Source organism: Erinaceus europaeus, chromosome 5, assembly GCF_950295315.1.
Source record: "Erinaceus europaeus chromosome 5, mEriEur2.1, whole genome shotgun sequence".
NCBI classification, from domain to species: Eukaryota; Metazoa; Chordata; class Mammalia; order Eulipotyphla; family Erinaceidae; genus Erinaceus; species Erinaceus europaeus.
The window spans coordinates 123,186,246-123,204,683 of NC_080166.1; the positions used below are offsets into that span (position 1 = coordinate 123,186,246).

General features: G+C 40.1%; 1 long non-coding RNA gene across 1 annotated transcript in view; it reads left to right on the forward strand.

Annotated features, from left to right (window-relative positions):
* The first annotated feature begins 1,947 nt into the window (after window positions 1-1,947).
* The window catches only part of LOC132538732 (uncharacterized), a 141,345-nt gene continuing 124,854 nt past the window's right edge, over window positions 1,948-18,438 (forward strand). Inside the window, exon 1 of the long non-coding RNA XR_009550085.1 lies at window positions 1,948-2,109. This is a non-coding gene — a long non-coding RNA (uncharacterized LOC132538732). The remainder of the gene's footprint in view (window positions 2,110-18,438) is intronic.

Below are 18,438 nucleotides of genomic sequence, written 5' to 3' on the forward strand. Positions count from 1 at the left end.
CAGAGTGCATAAGCTCACAGAGACTGAGCATGACACCAACACCCAAAGATGCCTACGTGTTTTCTACAGTCAGGCTGTGGCCTGGATGGGAGTTGCCTCTTCTGCAGAGACCAATCTGTCTTCTCATCTGCTCTCACTGGGCTTCCAGCAGGACTTGGGGTTCACTGGGACCCTGTCGTTGCTTGAAAGAACCAGAAAGAGCTGGGTTATCTCATACTGACTGACCCCTCTCAGATAATTGGTTTAACAACTAATCCAGGTCCACATGAGACAGAAACTAATTAGAGTTTAGATTGGAGTCTAGTCTCTTGGGGTACCCTACATCTATTTGGAGCAATTCCAGAAATGCGTCTTCTGTAGATTAGAGGGGGATCAATATGATTCCAGTAGAAACAAATTCCTTTAAGTTTTCTAGAATGATTCATACGCAAGTCTTTCCAAAGGCAACACAAAATGAAACACAATGAAATTAAAAAAAAAAAAAGTTACCCGGTTAAAGGAAGCTCAAAAACCACATGTCCGTATGTGTGTTGAATGGCTGAATAGACAGTCTCTTCATTTCCTATACCTGCTTAAGCACTTAAACTTTAAACTTCTGTAATGCTCACTGGACCTATAACTGCACGCGTGATATACTATATCTCCCACTAAACTGTGAGCTCTGTGAATACAGAATGAGTCTGTCTACTTTATCACCAGATCATCAGCATCTAGTACCACGTCTTGAATATGGTTATTGTGTGATAAATATTTGTTGAGTGAATGAACAAAATCCTGACTTGTTATGTCAGCTTCCTGGGGTTAGTTTGAGAATTAAATGAATTAGAGTCAATAAAGCACCTGACAAAAGTCTGACATTTAATAGGTGTCCAAGTACTGCTTCCTCTCTTGCCCTCTGATTAATAGAAGCTTGGCTCATTTGGAACCACGGGTCACAGGGATTTCTGGTCAAGCTGACAATTTCCCTAGGTCTTGGCTCTTGTGTTTCCTTCCCTTTGATCAAAAGCTTGGCTTAAGTTATTAACTACAGGGGAAGAAGATCAGAGTTCAGTTCTGCTATTTGGCACCAAGGCAGCAGTTCTTCAAGAGAACAAAGTACTAACTCAGGGCAGCTAGCTCCATAACTCATTCTAGAAATCTTTTCAAAAGAGAGAGAGAGAGAGAGAGAGAAGTCTGGCATTTTACCAACCATCCAGTTCATTCAGTCCTCTTTCTTCCCTCCTATCAGAATTCTGAATGCAAAACTCTGCCAACAATTAAGTGTTGAAACCACTCCTAAAGATTCCTAGACATGAATTAATACTGTGGGGGATGTTTAGGGAAATTTGGGAATAAGCAGTACTCTTGGATGAGTACTGAGCAATTGTTTTCTCTGTACTTGCTCTGTGCTATTCGCTGTCTGGGAAAATACTATCCCTGGATACTAGAAGAGGAATACAAAAAAAAGTGCTGTATTTTTTTATTTTAATTTTTTTAAGCTTAGGGACAGTTACTGGAAAATCAATTCTAGGGTGGACGAAGTGACAGAAGGGAAATACAAAGACCCTGGGTGTTTTCCAGGGTGGTTCCAAGCACTATGGAGTATGATCTGGAAAAATTTGAAGCCCTTTGCTAGCGGATATTAGTACAAGTGAAGACTGATGGATAAGAGAGTGCCGGGCTGTCCTTTGCAGAAAGTTAATAAAAAGAAGGAAGTGAGAGGTTGCTCATTATTTTTAATGACCCCGCTTTCCCCACCAAGGGCCTGTATCTCCCTCATCTTGACGTTCAGTTCGGCTCAACACATCAAAATCCTTTTTAGAATGATGACTTTGTTCCCAAGGGCAGAGTTCAGCCAGAGGCTCACAGTTCCTGGCTGACCGGGAGTTAGTCACAGTGCCAGTGCCAAGGTAAGAATGTAAGGATGAGTCCAGACCATTGTCTACAGCACAGAGCAACTGGGGTGGACCTGGACTTTCTTCTGAACTGGCCCACATCATTACAGGGGTGCAGCTCTCCATGCTTCCCTGTGCTTGGTGGGTGATGTACACTCCAGCCAGCTACAGTCAGCCCTCTAAGCTCATTGACACTCTGGTGAGGTCAGAAGTAATCCTGTTCATTTGGAATCATGTATGTACATATATCTTAACTTCACATTTGCCTTTGTAGTTTGCTTAGTTCGGTATGACCTGTTTGAATGTACACTTCGTGCTGTATGTATAATTAGCCTTCTCTGCCCATATTTTTGCTGCCAATGGCCTGAGAGTCCTAGACAAATTATAAAACTATGGACCATAAATTCACTAGTAAGGAGCTAAAAATGAAATAAGTATTCTTTCTATTGTACCAAAGTAAAAGACTCTGGGGTGTGTGTGTGTGGGGGGGTTTCAGGTCCTGGAACATGACGGCAGAGGATGACCTAGTGGGGGTTATTGTTATAGAAAATTGGAAAGTATGATGCACGTACAAACTATTGTGTTGTTTCGTTAAAATATATTTATCTATTTATTAATGAGAAAGATAGGAGGAGAGAGAGAGATAGAACCAGACATCACTCTAGTACATGTGCTGCCGGGGATTGAACTCAGGACCTCATGCTTGAGAATCCAATGCTTTATCCATTGTGCCACCTCTCAGACAACAAAACTATTGTGCTTTTTAATCTTCTTTTCTGCTTCTTTCTTATTTCTTTATTGGGGACTAATGTTTTACAGTTGGCAGTAAATACAATAGTTTGTACATGCATGACATTTCTCAGTTTTCCACATAACAATAAAACCCCCACTAGGTCAAATGATTGTATTTTACCATCAGCTGTAAACCATTAACCCCCCAATAAAGAAATTAAAAAAAAGAAATAAGTATTCTTTCATTTTACCATTATGTTAAAAGAAGGTGCATTCTCTTTAGGCATGTATATGTTTCACAAAGCAGGAAAAACAATGTAAGCCCACAAATGTAAAACAAAGACACACACACACACACCACACAGAATGGAAATTCCAGCCCCCAATTCTATATTGGGTATACCTGCTGTCCCTGTTAGCCTTTTTAAAAGCTGTGTTTCTCTTTCCAAATATGGACTAAACTCACACTGTGCTTTGGAAAGTCCTTTGAACTTAGTCTTGACAAGTCTACGTGTGTTTTGAAAAAGTGACAAGCTCTCCAGAGAGTGCTTGGAGATGAGTAAGTGACGCCAGGCTCTGGGTGTGGGAAGGGCTGAAGCTAGAAGCAGGGCAGCAGCATTTTCTCTGAGCTGAATGGGACTGAGTCTTTCTGACATTCTTCAGGCAACAATCATCCAAGAGTTCCCAATTTAGAAACTCAAGAATTGGAGTGATGCTTTGTTGGGTTGGCTTTCCTTTTGCTGTGAGCAAATTAAGTGGGTCCTGTTTGTCAAAAGTATTTAGGCCCCATCCCCTTCTAGCCCTTGCTAGAAGTAAAGTAAATGCTTATTCACTAGCTTTAAAGCATTTCTGGGCTTAGACATACACACACACACACACACACACACACACACACACACACACACACACACACACACACACACACACACTTTAATGTGGAGTATAATAATATTTACGTAGAACTGAGCTGGGGACTATCATGGCGGAAAAAACTCCATGCTGACAAACCATGCTATCTGGCTTGCTATTATCCAGGAGAGGAAGAACCCAGCTAGCACTATCAAAACACTACCTCATGGGTGATAAAAAGTAATGAGCCTCACTATCAAGATAGGAAATGAAGACTGAAACCAGTCAGCCGATTCAAAAATAAAAACGAACATAGTTTAGACTCCCCCAAAGCCCGGTAGAGATTCAGCTGGAGCTAATTTTATCCTCCCCCCACCACCCAAGGATTTAACTTTGTTGTCTCCTGACAACCAGCTAGTGTCCTGAGATCTATTTGGTTTGGAAGAGACAGAATTGATAAGCTCCAAGCTGAAAACTCATCAGGAAAGCAGTTTATTGGGATTACAGGAAAGATAAGAAAACGAACAAAGGAAAGCAAGCAAAGGTTCTGCTGTCATGCACAGGACTCAACACTGCGCTAGAGGAAGTGGCCAAAGTCATCTCCCCAAGGCCCTGCCAGCTCTAGCTGACTTAGAAGAAAGCAGAAGTGCCTCGCCTCAACAGAGCAGCTGCAGCTCATTCTCCTCTTTCTTCCTTTCCTTTCTTTCTTTCTTTCTTTCTTTCTTTCTTTCTTTCTTTCTTTCTTTCTTTCTTTCTTTCTTCCTTCCTTCCTTTCTCTCTCTTTCTTCCTTTCTTTCTTTCTTTCTTTCTTTTCCACCAGGGTTATTGCTGGGGGCTCAGTGCCTGCACTATGAATCCACTGCTCCTGGAGGCTGTATTTTCCCCTTTTGTTGCCCTTGTTGTTTAACATTGTTGTGATTATTATTATTGTTGTTGTTGTTATTGATATTGTTGGATAGGACAGAGACAAATGGAGAGGGGAGGAGAAGACAGAGGGGGCAGAGAAAGATAGATACCTGAAGACCTGCTTCACCACTTGTGAAGCGACTCCCCTGCAGGTGGGGAGCGGGGAGGGGGGGCTTGAACTGGGATCCTTATGCGGGTCCTTGCGCTTTGCACCGTGGGCACTTAATCCGTTGTGCCACCGCCCGACTCCGGCAGCTCCTCATTCTGGACATCAGAGGAATGAGGAATGGTGAGATGGAGTTTTGAGAATCAACAGAGAAAACCCAAGCCTGCAGGAAGCTTTCCATGGTGAGGCGGTTAATTGGTTAATTCCACTGATAACTAACCGCTGTAAGTCAGGGTTGCTAACAGATGCTCAGCTGCATCTTTCAGAAGAGAAGACTTTTTCTCTTTCAATTCCTCTCTGTCCTATCAAATGAAATAAAGGGAAAAAGAACAAAGGAAGTTGGGTGGTGGTATACCAGGTAAGCACACAAAAAAACATGTGCAAGGACCTGGGTTCGAACCCCTGCTCCCTACCTGCAATGGGGATGCTTCACAAGTGGTGAAGTAGGTCTGCAAGTCTCTCTCTCTGTTTAAAGCCATGATTTATTTATTTATTAGTAGTTCTGACTTCTTAATTTATTTTTCATTTGATAAGACAGGAGAGAAATTGAGAGGGAAAGGGAATGGAGAGTGAGAGAGGGAGAGACATAGAGACACCTACAGTATTGCTTCTCCACTTGTGACTTCCCACTTACAGGTGGGGAGCAGCGGCTTGAACCCAGGTCTTCCTGCATAGTAACACATGCACTTAACCAGGTGCACCACCACTTGTCTGTTTGTCCACCACCAGCCCCCTCTATTTCCCATCTCTCAATTTCCAAAAAAGGAAAAAATGGCCACTGGGAATGGTGGATTTGTAGTGCTGGCACCAAGTATCAGGGATAACCCTGGTTGGAAAAAAAAAAAAGCCTTTCTAGGCTTTATGATAGAGATCTACTTCCCTAGCTCTGTGTACCTATACACACATGTCTATGTTTTTGTGTGTATCTGCCACACAGTGATTTGAAGAGAGGGCAGAGCAGGGAAGAGAACTTGTTAGTGGATGAGTTCGTAGCATTCAAACAGTCCAAAACTATCAATTGTGGACTTACTGCTTTATGAGAGACAACACTAGCTAATTCAAAGTACCAGACAGGAGCCCAGCAGGGGATGCTCTGATTGAGCACACTAGGGCACATGTTCAAGTTTCTGGTCTCCCCCTGCAGGGGGAAGCTTCTTGAATAGTGAAACAGTGAAACAGTGCTGTAGGTATCTCTCTTTCTATATCTCTCCTTCCCCTCTCAATTTCTCTTTGTCTTGTCAAATGAAAGAAAGAGAGAAAGAAGGAAAGAAAGAGTAGAGAAAAAAACGTCTGTCAGGAGTGGTAGCTTCTTTTGTACAGGCACTGATTCCCCAGTGATAACCCTGCCGGTAATACAAATAAATAAATAAAAGTACTGAATAGGAAAATGTATACCAAGTGCATTTTGTTTATGTGTTTGTTTTTATGTTTTCCTTATTTAAATTTTTTAAAAACATTTTATGGGCCAGGTAGTGGTTTATAGCACAGCTGTTGACACGGAAGTTCATTTTATTATCTACTCTGAGGCCTGTCCTGAAAGTCTCTCTCTCATTGCAACCACTGATTCAAGACACTCAACTAATCTAGGAAAGAATTCACTGTGAATTAAAGATGTGCTCTCCCTATACTCAGAATCATTAAGAGGGTGAGGTCCAGCAAAATCTGTCCCGAGGGATGGATTTAGCAGTTCGTCAGTGGGTTTTCAGTTTGATGTCCTACCTATGGTGGGGATGTGGTAAGGCAGCTCAGCAGGGACAAGCTGCCTGTGGTAAACCCCCATTTGTCCAAAAAATAGCTTAAACCACTCTCCCTCATTAACCTTTTTCTTGCCCAGCCTACTGCGCTATTTCATATAGAGTACCATTTGGGGGTGGGGTGTGTGTGTCTTCAAAATAGATGTTATTATGGGGCTGGGGAAATACGATAACATGCTTTGTGGATCATCTTTTTAAAAAGATATGCAAGAATCATTGCTTAATGGTAATACAATTCCAACGGAATTACACACTATGTTCATCTATGATCTAATTTTGACCCACATGTTTGCACAGCAGATGCCAGTGTGTCCGGGGAGGGTCGGGCAAGACAGAAAAACAGATGATGTAGGTAATGAAGAAGCCAAGAATGAGAGCTGAGAAGCAAAGACGACAATAGATTTCAACTGAGAGGAAAAAAAAGGGGTGGTGGTGGTGGTGGAGGAGGGAGCTGTGCAGTGAAACTTCTTTGTGCTTTCAAGTTTCACTTCCTGAAACTGCTGTATTAGCGTGCGCCTCTCCCAAAGAGTACTGTCCTAAACTCTACTAGGAAGGACTAAATGGGAATTGCAGAAAGATCATTTTCTTCCCAGAATAATATAAAAACTTTGGCTGCCTTTTCTGGCATAAAAATGCTAACTTATTTCTCTCTTTCTCTCTCTGGTATAATATATAGTCTTTCTATGAGATAATTCTTTGGGGAAATGAACCAACATCCTTTCCCACCCTTCTATGCTGTCAGATTAGTTTACTCATTTCACAAATTTGAATTTTCTGGAAATTATCTACAGAGATGGGCCAAATAGGGAGAATCAAAGCAGTGTACCATACACAATCATTCCTGAAATCCAGACTGTCATTTTCCAACTCTTATCCATCTATAGTCAATATAGGGCTGTCTAATTTTATTCTGATAAACAGGGTCAGGTCTGGACAGTGCCTTCTGGAAAAAGGAAAAACAGATAGTAAGAACCCAGAAAGTAAAAATGCTAAATAATTTTTACCATCTCCAGTCAAGTGGAATCCATGGAGGAAGATATCTGATCTACTGGATAAAGAAATATGGATCTGAGTTCATTTGGACTTAGAATTCCATGCCACATACGAGTTTTGAAAGGTTATTTTTATTATTATTATCTGAAACTTCTTCTAAGAGGACATGCATATTTATATTCTTTGCTCTACTAAGTCCATTGGTATATAAACAGTTTGTTTCTTGTTGCTGTATATAATGCTTGTCAGTTTCCCACCAAAATGTGTCCCAGAAAGTTCCTCTCCTTATGTGAAGTGGATAATCTCTGAGCTACACCACAATCGCTGGCATGAAGTAAATCATCAAACTGTTTTCCAGTAAGAGAACATTGATAATAGAGTCATGCCCTGATTGAAGATTCATGACCAGAAAGAGCATCACATTTAATTCACAACTCATATCATTACAATGGGGGCGAGGTGGTGGCCCACGTGATTGAGCACACATACCTGCTTGTGCAAACAGCTGGACCAAGCCACTGCCAGGGAAAGGCTTCACAAACAGTGGAGCAGCGCAGTAGGCAGGTTTCTCTCTCCCTCTCTGTATTCCCCTTCCTTCTAAGTTTCTTTTTGTTCTTATCCAAAGTAAATAAATAGAAAAGGTTTTTAAAATTTGCCTGTAATTTGATGAAATTATTACTGTAAACACTAGAAACACAATGGCTATATCATATATTTAATCAATGTTAAAAGAATGGATGGGAAAATAAGAGAACATAGGTCTACAAACTATATAAAACTCTATTTTGTGAATTACCAACCAGTATTCTTTGCTACAATAAAGAAATACTTGTAGATACAATGCTGGTGATCTTAAAGCTTATCGAGAGAGAAAAGACATATGTATATAAGTAAGTTACCACTGGAAAGTTGGCATTTGAGAAAGACTACCAGTAGTAGTGTTATAAGAGTTCAAGAGGGGAAATTAAGATTGGCAAAGAGAATTAAGAAGCTTCTATAAGAATATAGTTTCTGAATGGGAGAATTTGAGAGGTTAGGGGGTAAAGAGAGGGAAAGAGGAAAAGAAGCACTTGCAGCACTGCTTCATTGTTTGAGAAGCTTCCCTCCTGCCCTGCAGATGGATATTGGTGGCTGGAACCCAGGTCACATGGTAATATGTGTGCTTTAGTAGATATGCTACTGCCCACCTTTGAGTTTCTTCTTTAGAATCTCTTCTTCTCTTTTCTTTTCTTCTCTTTTCTTTTCTTTTCTTTTCTTTTCTTTCTTCCTTCCTTTCTTTCTCTCCTGTTGTATTCTCTTTATTTTTGTAATTTTTATTTATTTTTTATTGGATAGAGACAGAAATTGAGTGGGGAGAAGGAGATAGAGAGGGAGAGATAGAGAGAGACACCTGCACCCCTGCTTCACCACTCATGAAACTTTTCCCCTGCAGGTGGGGACTAGGGATTTGAACCTGGGTTCTTGAGCACTATAATGTGAGCACTTAACCAGCTGCTCCACTGCCTGGCTCCCTGAGTTCAATTTCTAATTCCATCTATTAGACTTATCAATGCCACAGGTAAATTTGCTGAACCTTCCTGGGTATGATGATGCTGATGATAGGTTCTGCTTTATAGGATCATTGTGTAGATAATCATAGTTATGTGAAGGTTTTTTTTTGATTAAGCCACATATTAGGTAACCTCCAGCAACTGATAATCTGCTTTCTATCTACTTGACAGTTTCATAAGTGAAGTGGAATGCTGAAGTTCAGATGACATCACTAATACTATTATATAGCAAGAAATAAACACAAGGTTATCTTTGAATTTATGGTCCTAGACTCTTCAAGGTGCTAAAGCCATCTATTAAGGGCTGACTTCTCCTGTATGTAGTATGAACTGATCAGATTTTTCACAATTCCTCTATCACCCAGCAGAAGTCACAACAAAGTTTACAATGATGTTTGCAATGAGAAACTTCATTTGGCAACATCACACTTGAGAAGAATGTAAAATCCTGGTGGGCAGGAGAATGAGAGCTAAAAGGGATCTGTGGTCTGAGATTTAGAAACCTTAGAAACTTATGTTGCTCCTTACTTTTGGATGGGGTCACTTTTTTTTTGTTGTTGTTGTTGTCGTTGCTGAGTTTGGTGAGCTCTTTATATATATATATATATATATATATATATATATATATTTTTTTTTTTTGTTATTAGTCTTTTGTCTGATGTATGGCATGGTAAGATCTTCTCTAATTCTGTAAGGAGTGTCCTTATTTGGGTGGTGGTTTCTTTTGCTGTGTAGAAGCTACTCAGCTCGATGTAGTCCCCTGGTTTACTTTTGATTTAGTCTTTTTTTGCATTGGAGTTATATCATTGAAGGTGCCAAGACACAGATAAGGCAGTACTAAGAGGGAAATTCGTAGCTATACATGCACACATTAGGAAATAAAAAAAGCTCAAATAAACAACCTGAATTTACATCATAAATATTTAGAAGAAGAAGAAGAAGAACAAAGTAACCATAAAGCAATCAGAAGGACTAAAATAACTAAAATTAGGGCAGAAATAAATAACATGAAAAATTAGAGAAAATATAAAAGATCAATAAAGCTAAAGGTAAATGTTGGTTCTTCAAAAGGGTAAACAAAATTAACAAACCCTTGACCAGACTAACAAAAACCAAAAACCAAAAAGAAAACAACAAAAAAAGGGAGAAGACTCAAATAAGTAGACTTGCAAATGAAAGAGGAGATGTTAAAGCAGACACCACAGAAATCCAAAGTATCACACAAGGCTTCTATGAACAACTATATGCCACCAAACTAGAAAACCTGGAAGAAATGGACACAATGGACACACACAATCCACCAAAATGGAACAAAGAGGAACTAGAAAATATAAACAGGCTAATCACATCCAAAGAAATTGAAACAGTTACCAAGAACCTTCTCAATAATAAATTCTACAAAACCTTCAAGGAAGAGTTAATACTTCTACTTCTAAAGCTCTTCCAAAATATTAAAGACACAGAAATACTTCCTTCCAGTCTCTATGAAGCAAACATCACCCTAATACCAAAAGCAGAAATGACACAACAAAAAAATAAAACTATAGACCAATGTCTCTGATGAATATAGAAGTTAAAATATTCAGCAAAATTCTAACCAACCAGATACAGCAGTACATTAAAGAGATTGTTCATCATGACCAAGTAGGATTTATCCCAGGAGTGCAAGGTTGGTTCAGTATTGTAAAATGATAAATGTAATTCACCACACCAATAAAAGAAAATTAAAAAAATTCATATGATTATCTCACAAGATGCAATGAAAGCCTTTGACAAAATAAACAATCTCTTTATGATCAAAACAATACAAAAAAATGGAAATAAATAAAAAATTCCTTAACCTAGTGAAGTCCATATATAGCAAACCTACAGCTAACATCATGCTCATTGGAAGCATTCCCCCTCAGATCACGTACTAAACTGGGCTGTCCATTATTATCATTACTATTCAACATAGTATTGGAACATAGTGTTGGAAGTTCTTGCCATAGTACTCAGGCAGGAGCAAGGAATTAAAGGGATACAGACTGGAAGAGAAGAAATCAAATTCTCCTTATTTACAGATGATATGATAGTATGCATAGAAAAGCCTTAAGAATCCAACAGGAAGCTCTTGGAAATTATCAGGCAATATAGCAAGGTATCAGACTACAAAATTAACATATAAAAGTCAGTGGCATTCCTTTACACAAACACACACACACACACAAATCCAGAAATCAGTCCCATTCACTACAGCAACAAAATGAATAAAATATCTAAGAATAAACCCAACATAATAAGTGCAAAACTTGTATACTGAAAACTATGAGTCACTATTCAAGGAAATAGAAAAAGAGAGAAAGAAGTGGAAAGATATCCCATATTCATGGGACTGGAAGAACTAACATTATCAAAATAAATATTATTTTTTGATTTTTAAAAAATTGTTTTATATTTATTTCCTTCTGTTGTCCTTGTTTTATTGTTGTAGTTATTATTGATGTCGTTGTTGTTGGATAGGAGAGAGAGAAATGGAAAGAGGAGGGGAAGACAGAGAGGGGAAGGGAAAGATAGACACCTGCAGACTTGCAGGTGGGGAGCCGGGGTCTCAAACTGGGATCCTTATGCCCCTCCTTGCGCTTTGCACCATGTGCGCTTAACCCACTGAGTTACCACCCGACTCCCCAAAATAAATGTTCTATCCAGAGCCATATACAAACTTAATGCTATCCTCATTAAGGTCCTACTAACTTTCTTTTTAAAATTTTTATTTATAAATGAAACACTGACAAGACCATTGGATAAGAGGGGTATAATTCCACACAGTTTCCACCACTAGAACTCTGTATCCCATCCCCTCACCTGACAGCTTTCCTATTCTTTAACACTCTGGGAGTATGGACCCAGGGTCCTTATGGGGTGCAGAAGGTGAAAGGTTTGGCTTCTGTAATTGCTGCCGAACATGGACGTTGGAGGGTCGATCCATACTCCCAGCCTGTCTCCCTCTTTCCCTAGTGGGGCAGAGCTTTGGCGAAACAGGGCTGCAGGACACATTGGTGGGGTCATCTGCCCAGCGAAGTCCGGTTTACAACATGGTAGCATCTGGAACCTGGTAGCTAAAAAAGAGTTAAGGTACAAAGCAGAACAAATTGTTAATTAATCATTAAGGTTGGAATATTGCAGATGAAGATTTGGGGTTTCTATTCTGGAAAAAGGTAGTAGGTCTATTTTAGGTATATTCCAAAGTTTTTTAGAGAGAGTAGAACAAAAAGCCACAAAAGTTTACCTGGAACCAGAAAAATACCTACAATTGCCAAAACAATTATGAGAAGAATGAAGAACAGAACGGGATGCATCACACTCTCAGATCTCAAACTATACTATAGGACCATTGTAATTATAACTGCCAGTAGTGGAACAGTTCAACCAAAAAAAAAAAAAAAAAAACAAGAAAAGAAAAGACACATAGACCAGGGGAACATAACAGACCTCAGAAATGAGCCCTCACACCTACGGACATCTACTTTTTTTTTTAATGTTTTTTTTAAAAAATATTTATTTATTTTCCCTTTTGTTGCCTCTGCTGTCATTTTATTGTTGTTGTTATTGATGTCGTCGTTGTTAGATAGGACAGAGAGTAATAGAGAGAAGAGGGGAAGACAGAGAAGGGGAGAGAAAGATAGACACTTGCAGACCTGCTTCACTACCTGTGAAGCGACTCCCCTGCAGGTGGGGTGCGGGGAGCTCCAACTGGGATTTTTACACAGGTCCTTGCGCTTTGCGCTACATGCGCTTAACCCGCTGCACCCTGACTCCCTGGACATCTACTTTTTGACAAGGGGGTGTAAACTATTACGTGGAGAAAGGACAGTTGCTTCAACAAATGGTGTTGGGAAAACTGGGTTAAGATACGCCAAAGAGCAAAACTGAACCATTACATTTCACCATATACAAAAGTAAACTCTAAATGGATCAGGGACTTGGATATTAGACCAGAAACTATCAAATACTTATAGGTAAATATTGGCAGCACTCTTTTCCATCTAAATTTTCAGTTGACTATTTTAAAGTGAAAATTTTGCATAAGCTTCTTGGCTCAGCCTACAAAGTTGTGGGTGGTATATTGGTCTTTCTCTTTCTTATTAAAAAAAAAAAAAGCGTGAGTCTGGTGGTAGAGCAGCGGGTTAAGCGCAAGTGGCGCAAAGCGCAAGGACTGGCATGAAGAACCCGGTTGGAGCTCCTGGCTCTCCACCTGCAGGGGAGTCACTTCACAGGCGGTGAAGCAGATCTGCAGGTGTCTATCTTTCTCTCCCCCTCTCTGTCTTCCCCTCCTCTCTCCATTTCTCTCTGTCCTATCCAACATTGATGAATTCAACAATAATAACTACAGTAACAATAAAAACAACAAGGGCAACAAAAAGGAAATAAATAAATATTAAAATATCTTTTTTTTTAAAAAGCAAGACAATAAAAATGTGAATACCAGAATATTATTATTAGATCTAACTCTCTGAGAAGTTAGAACCTTTCTTTAGTGGAGTCCTTTCATTTTAAATAAAAAGACGTATTTTAAAGATAAAGTCTACTGGAATTCTGCGCAATCTTTTGTGCTTTAAGAAAAATATCACACCTACGGGGGCCAGGAGGTGGCGTACCTGGTTAAGCGTCCATATCACAGTGAGCAAGGACCCAGGTTCGAGCCCTTGCTGAAGCAGGGCTGCAGGTGTCACCCTCTCTCTCGCCATCTCTATCTCCCGTCTTTTCTCATTTCTCTCTGTCTCTGATAATAAATAAAAGATATTTAATAAAATATCACTTCTGCAATGATGTATAGTCTTAATTTTCCAAAGAGTAAAATTAAACAGCTTAGAAGGTGGGTTTCTTCATTTCTATGAAAATACAAGTTTTCTGAGTATAGCAGTAGCCATGTTAGAGAGACTATAAAGGGAAAGTTAATTCCTTCTCTCAATTCTAGAAGTTTTTTGTTTGTTTTTATTTTTTCCAGAGAATATACTCTTTTATTTGAGAAAGGGGTCTTCCAAACCTCATAAACATCTCTGTGACTCACTTTTCTCATCTAAAAATGAAGATAATAATTATTCCTTTCATAAAATCCTTAAAAGGAGAACTTTATGCAGGTGGGCTGAGCACTGAAGTATGCAAACTTGACCAGTAAAGTGTTGGCCCTTGCTAAGTGATTAGCAGGCAAGAAGCTCAAAAAGAGAAATTATTAGAGTATTCATAGTCTTGTGATTTGTTTTCTACTTTTAAAACAGTTAGTTACAATTGAGATCAGCTTCATTCTTTCTTCTTTCTTTCTTTCTTTCTTTCTTTCTTTCTTTCTTTCTTTCTTTCCCTCCAGAGTTACTGCTGGAACTTGGCGCCAGAACTACAAATCCACTGCTCCTGGAGGTCATCTTCCCCATTTTATTGGACAGGACAGAGAGAAATTGAGATAAGAAGGGTGATAGAAAATGGGAAAGAAAGATAGACACCTGCAGACCTGCTTCATTGTTTGTGAAGCATCCCCCCCATTCAGGTAAGGAGATGGGGGATCAAACCCAGATCCTTGTGTTTCATACTACATGCACTTAACCGGGTATACCACTGCCCAGCCCCCTAGATCAGTTTTTAACAAGTGCTTTAAGAATATCCCTACCACACAATAAAACCAGAGTCTTGTGTAATGGTAGAACTCATGGTGTCTATATGTGGGTTAGGTTTTTAGTACCAATACAAACAAATGAAGCTAGCACCTCTCCTTATTAAATGTGTTCATATGTTTTATCTCAGTGTATCTCATTTTTTTTAGCATTTATTTATTCCTTGTTGTTGCCCTTGTTTTTTTTTTTAATTGTTGTAGTTACTATTGTTGTTGTTATTGATGTCGTCATTGTTGGATAGGACAGAGAGAAATGGAGAGAGGAGGGGAAGACAGAGACGGGGAGAGAAAGACAGACACCTGCAGACCTGCTTCACCGCTTGTGAAGCGACTGCCCTGCAGGTGGGGAGCTGGGGGCTCGAACCGGGATCCTTATGCTAGTCCTTGTGCTTTGCGCCACCTGTACTTAACCTGCTGCGCTACTGCCCGACTCCCTAAATGTATCTCATTTGAGTGAAGGCAGGTGGTATTTGTTTGAATGGGGGAAAGGTCCAGCTGTATGGTGAAGGATTGGAATGGACTTTCGGTGGTGAGTTTAGTTTGTACAAATATTGATTTATACCAATGCATGTCAGAAACTTGTGCAATATAATACAATTTTACTTCAAGATTTTTAAAAAAAATTTAAATTTTTTTAAAAAAACTAAACTGTTTAGCTTATATTATTTGAGGCAACCGAGTTTATTTTCTGTTAAGAGAAAAAACTTTGATTACCAAAACTGTCTTACTTTGAAGTGGACGAGAGAGGGCGCTCATGTCCTTCACATCTAATCCTGTGTATTCTTTCAGCTGCTCATGAATGGACTTTAAGTCTCTGTGCATCTTAAAAATGAATTAGAAACATAAAACTGATATATAACATTGACACAAATACAAAGTTATAGTTTCAAAACAAGCAGGAAAATAATTCTGAGTTATATAGTTTTAATGGAATTTTGTCAAACAAGATAAAATAAGAAACATTCATCAACATCATTTTTCACAACATCATTTTCTATTAAGCTTGCTTATCATTCCATTTCAAAATAGCATTAAAATAGAACATTCAGGCCTCATCTCCGGAGGCCCTAGTCAGGGAATCCTGGGATCCCCACACAGGCTTAGATCTCTAACAGATCCCTTGCTCCACTGGCACTGGTCATCTCCATCAGGAACAACATAATGGACCCCTGTGTGGGCCCCCATAGGACCTTGCCCTCAATGTGGATCAACAATGGTAGGGAATATTCCATTCTTGGAAGGGAAGTTGGACCAAAATCCTCTACCACTCAAGGAAGCTGGGCCTAGCAATGGGTGTAGCCAAGAGCACTCCTACTCAGGACCACAGAATGTGAGCTCCTTGCTACAGGGATGCAGAGGTTATACAGGCTCCTGCACTGAATATAGGCCACTGATCAAATCGATGGGATTTACAGTTAATGGTATTTATATACTTTTCCCAGATTTTTGATCCAGTTTTCTAGTCCTATTTCCAACCCTGACACCATCTCCCCAGATAATACCTTTGGCCCACCTGCATGTTAGCTGTCAGGCTCAGGCAAAAATTACTAAAGTCATGGGCCCCTTGAAATATACCCAAAATAGACTTCCTAGCCTTTTCCAAAATGGAGATCTCACATCTCATCTACTTTATTCTTGCCTTTAGGTTCCAGATTATTAAACAATTTGTTCTTCTTTATATCTTAATGTTTTCTTCAGAACAAAGTTGTAGATACTACCATGATGCCAACCTGACTCACACAAGCAGATGACCTCATAGTGTACCCTGAAACCCCATCTCTCCCAAGACTTGTCCCACTGGGGAAAGATATTAGTAGGCTAGGGGTATGGATCCACCTGCAGCATGTTCAGCAGAGAAGCAATTACAGAAGTCCGACTTCCATGTTCTGCACCCCATAATGATCTTGGGTCCATACTCCTACTCCCAGAGAAATAAAGAATAGGAAAGCTTCCAGTGGAGGGGATGGGATATGGAACTCTGGTAGTTGGAAATGTGTGGAATTGTACCCCATGTTTCCTATGGTTTTGTTGATATTTTCTATATTTTATTTTATTTTACTGGAGCATTGCTCAGTTCTGGCTTACAGTGGTGTAGGGGGTTGAACCTGGGACTCTGGAGCCTCAGGCATGAGAGTCTCTTTGCATAACCATTATGCTGTCTACCCCTGTCCTATTTTTATTTTATAAATAAATTAAGTAAAGATATAATACTATCTGAAAAGAGTGAGGATTATTATTTGTTTATTATTGGACAGAGACAGAGAAAAATTGAGAGAGGAGGGGGAGATAGAGAGGGAGAGAGACAGAGAGACACCTGTAGCCCTGCTTCACCACTTGTGAAGCTTTCCCCCTGCAGGTGGGCACCAGTGGCTTGAAGCTGGGTCCTTATGCACTGTAATGTGTTGTGTTTAACCAGGTGTGCCACCACCTGGACCCAGGGTTTTTTTTTAACGATCCTTTTAGCTATTTCATGAGGCAGAGAGAGAAGAGAGATGACAGAGCACTACTTTGGCACGTCAGTGCTGAGACCTTAATCAGAGACCTCAGACACGGGTGATGGTGCACCTGGTTGAGTGCACGTTATAGTGTATAAGGACCTGGGTTCAAGCCCCTGCTCCCCACCTGCAGGGGGAAAGCTTTGCGAGTGGTGAAGCAATGCTGCTGGTGTCTCTCTTTCTCCCTCTCGATCACTCCCTTTCTTTTTGATTCCTGGCTGTCTCTATACAATAAATGAAGATAATAAAAAATAATAAAAAAAGAGAATTGAAATACATGAACTTGCAAAAAAGAGAAAAAGAAGGAGGAGGAGGAGATGGAAGAGGAGGCAAAGAGGAAGAAGGAAGGAGGGGGGTAGGGAGCACAAGGACAAAGGAGGATGAGGAGGGGAAGGAGTGATGACAAGAACTCAGCAGCCAAACTGTCTCAAAGATTTTGCTAGAACTATGGTGATCAACGTGTGCCTGTGTGTGTGTGTGTGGGGGGGGGGGGGTTGCACTGAATTTTGGTAGTAGGTGTCCTGTAGAACTATATCCCTTCCGTGTTATCTTGTAAACTGTTATTAAGTCATTAATACTTTTTTCATTGTCAACATTTATAACACAAAAGTATGGGGAGACCATAGCTCAGTTGCAAAGAGAGCCCTATACCTTGTGCCTTCTTTGAACCAGGCCACTGAGTTGTTTGTATACAGGGAAGGTTGGAGAATGGAGTCTGGCAGATCAGGAAGGGCACCTGGCAGGAGGAGAGACAGTCTGGCTCTGCTCTGAGTTCTTACCTCAGAGGTCTGGTGTCCTTTGCCCTCGGTGCCATTTTATTCTGTGTCTGGCCCATCTCCCTTTGATCCTAGTACTTTGCTTTTCAGTGGATGCTTGCACTTTTCTCAAAACTGTTTAGGCAAAGGGTTAAATATGAAACCCCAGTAAAAGTTTCCAGAAGGATTTTTCTGGTGGCATTCAGAAGGCAAGGAGCCTGGGGGACAGCATAGCATCCTTATCCGCGGATCAAAATGGAAGGCAGGCAGCCAGAAATAATCAGAAGCTTCAAAGGAAAAAGAGGAATCAGACATTTTGTTTCCCACTAAGATAAGGGGTTATTCATTACAGTCTTCTCCACAAGTATCTGGTACAGAGGAGTTGGAGAGCAAGCTGTAACTTTTGCTGCCTCCCTGTATTCTCACGTTTTCATGTTCTGAAAGTGCTGCCTCTTGTCATGTCAAACCCTTGAACACAGGGGCATGGCAGTGTTCCTTTAGTCGATTTCTATTCTTAATCCTGACAGAGTGCTCTGCAGTGAGGTAGATGCTTTTGCGATTTTGATCTTCCTGCTTATTGATTCCCTTAAATGGTTGTAATAGCAGCGATTACTTCTGACACATTATCAATGGGAGAACGAGGGCCTAGGACAAAAGAAGGCTAGTAGTGATGTGAAAAACCCATGTAATTATCCAGACTTACAGCACTAGGTCATGGGA